Below are 3,184 nucleotides of genomic sequence, written 5' to 3'. Positions count from 1 at the left end.
TTTCGCCCCCGATCCCCATATCCCTCGATTCCCTAGGAGTCCAAAAATCTATCTCAGCCTTGAATATGCTCAACGACTGAGCCTCCACAGCCCTCTGGGGTAGAGAATTCCAAAGATTCACCACCCTCTGAGTGAAGAAATTCCTCCTCATCTCAGTCCTAAATGGCCGACCCCTTATCCTGAGACTGTGCTCCCTGGTTCGAGACTCTCCAGCCAGGGGAAAACATCCTCTCTGCATCTCCCCTGTCAAGCTCCCTAAGAAATGTTATACGTTTCAAAGAGCGCACCTCTCAAACTTCTAAACTCCAGAGAGTATCGGACCAATCTACTCAATCTCTCATTGGACAGCCCTCTCATCCCAGGAACCAGTCTGGTGAACCTTTGATGCACCGCCTCCAAGGCAAGTATAGCCTTCCTTAGATAAGGAGACCAAAACTGGGCACAGTACTCCAGGTGTGCTCTCTCTATATAATTGCAGCAAGACTTCCTCACTCTTATACTCCAACCCCCTTGCAATAAAGGCCAGCATACCATCCGCCTTCCGAATTGCTTGCTGTACCTGCATGTTAACTTCCCGTGATTCGTGTACAAGGCCACCCAAATCCCTCTAACCACCAACATTCACTGGTCGCTCACCTGCACAGGAACAGTTGACCCATTCAGCCCCTCAAGCCTGTTATGTAGGAACAGGAGTAGGCCCATTCAGCCCCTCAAACCTGTTCCCCATTCAATCAGGTCGTGGCTGATCTGTATCTCAACTCCATTTACCCACCTTAGCTCTGTATCCTTTAGCAAACAAAAATCTATCAATCCCAGTCTTGAAAGCGCCAATTAACCCCCAGCATCCACAGCCTTTTGGGGAGAGTTCCAGATTTCCACAACCCTTTGTGTGGAATTAGTGCTTCTTGACATCGCCCCTGAACGGCCTAGCTCTAATTTTAAGATTGCGCCCCCTTGTTCTGGATTCCCTTTAACATTTTAAGGACCTTGATTAAATTACCCATCGACCTTGTAATATAAAGCAAGTTTATGCAATCCGTCCTCCTGATTTAACCCTTTGGGCCCTGAATTGAGGAGTAGGCTGCTGCATACCAAATAAGGCTGTGTTTTATTTTACTCATTCACGGGATGTGGGCCTCGCTGGCAAGGCCCAGCGTTTATTGCCCATCCCTAACTGCCCTTGAGAAGGTGGTGGTGAGCCGCCTTCTTGAACCGCTGCAGTCCGTGTGGTGAAGGTGCTCCCACAGTGCTGTTAGGGAGGGAGTTCCAGGATTTTGACCCAGCGACGATGAAGGATCGAACGATATATTTCCAAGTCAGGATGGTGAGAGACTTGAAGGGGAACTTGGAGGTGGTGGTGTTCCCATGCGCCTGCTGCCCTTCTAGGTGGAAGAGGTCGCGGGTTTGGGAGGTGCTGCCAAAGAAGCCTTGGCGAGTTGCTGCAGTGCATCTTGTAGATGGTGTACACTGCAGCCACGGTGCACCGGTGGTGGTGGAGGGAGTGAATGTTTAAATTAGGAGTGAATGTTTAATAGTTACCCAGGCTTTGAGGGGCGATTGCCTGGGTTTACCCGAGCTAGCCCATAACCAGGCATGGAATACTTTTAGTCCCCCGGCCTAATTTTAAAAGACGGATTCTTAAGGCCTACTGAATAACGAGTAAACGTCGCAAGTGGGAGAAAGGAGTTTAGATGGAGAGAGGCGAGTGCGGTCACTTGGCGTCAGAGGTCTATTCGACCGTGAGGACCTTCGCAGCAGAATCTGATCTCACCCGAGGCCCGCCCGCAGGCACTTTCCACGTGAGGGTCCCGGGGGTGGAGTGCGGGAGCAGGAGTGACGTCCCCTCTCGATGAGGCACGCGGGATGTTGGATCCCTCGCAGAGGGCAGACTCTGACCGGGCTGAGCGCTGTCAATCCTGGCCGCGGGGCTAGCGCCACAGGGAGGTCCGCCAGAGGTCGGAACACAAGCCAGCTGGGACTCCACAAGCATAATCTGATCGGCAATGTCCCGGTTCGTGCTGTTGCCTGCACTGTCCCCAGTCTCTTACTGTTCTACATCAGACCCTTACAATTAAGACTAGCTGCCCTCCCACTGCTGTCTCTCTCAGGTATATAAACAGGATCGAATATCTTCCACCTCCCCTGTCTGAAACAGATTAAGCACAGTTCAACTATTCAACTCTAGGGAGCCGTGTTTCTGAAACTATATATCCCTCGATCTTGGTTTAATTGGTCCTGTTCCGCTGAGCAAGTCAGTGCAAAGCTCTACAGTGTCAGCCGCGGCTCTGGTCTCTCTCGCCTCTGATTCAGAAGGTCGTGGGTTCGAGTCCCACTCCAGAGACACAAAATCCAGGCCGACACTCCCGGCGCCAGTACTGAGGGAGCGCCGCACTGTCGGAGGGGCAGTACTGAGGGAGCGCTGCACTGTCGGAGGGGCAGTACTGAGGGAGCGCTGCACTGTCGGAGGGGCAGTACTGAGGGAGCGCCGCACTGTCGGAGGGGCAGTACTGAGGGAGCGCTGCACTGTTGGAGGTGCCGTCTTTCGAATGAGACGTTAAACCGAGGCCCCCGTCTGCCCTCTCAGGTGGACGTAAAAGATCCCGCGGCCACTATTGGAAGAAGAGCAGGAGAGTTCTCCCCCCCCGGCCCGTGTCCTGGGGCCAGTATTTATCCTTCAGTCAACATCACAAAAACATGATCTGGTCGTATTCACATTGCTGTTTGTGGGAGCTTGCTGTGCGCAAATTGGCTGCCGCGTTTCCCACATTACAACAGTGACTACACTTCAAAAAGTACTTCATTGACTGTAAAGCGCTTTGGGACGTCCCGAGGTCGTGAAAGGCGCTACGTAAATGCAAGTTCCTTCTTTTTAAGAAGCCATCTGCCTCCTTCCGAGGCGAAAGAGATGGAGGATGATTTAGCCTTCCCCATGGAACTATATCCCAGCAAGGAGCGACGGTCAGATCATCAAATACTTGAAGGGGAAAAATGTTCAGGACTATGGGGGAAAGAGCGGGGGGAGGAGGAGTGGGACTAATTGGGAAGCTCTTTCAAAGAACCGGTACAGTCACGATGGGTCAAATGGCCTCTTTCTGTGGCGCTGATTATGGAGGATTAGGACTGCCATCGAAACTAAGAAAAAGAACGCACCTGTCAAACACCTTGCAATTCACCGTAACACATG

Source organism: Somniosus microcephalus, unplaced genomic scaffold (assembly GCF_052327205.1).
Source record: "Somniosus microcephalus isolate GS21.2 unplaced genomic scaffold, FLI_Smic_1.0 unresolved_chr2, whole genome shotgun sequence".
Taxonomy (NCBI): domain Eukaryota; kingdom Metazoa; phylum Chordata; class Chondrichthyes; order Squaliformes; family Somniosidae; genus Somniosus; species Somniosus microcephalus.
The sequence above is the reverse complement of the archived record's forward strand: the minus strand, read 5'-3'. Positions refer to the sequence as shown.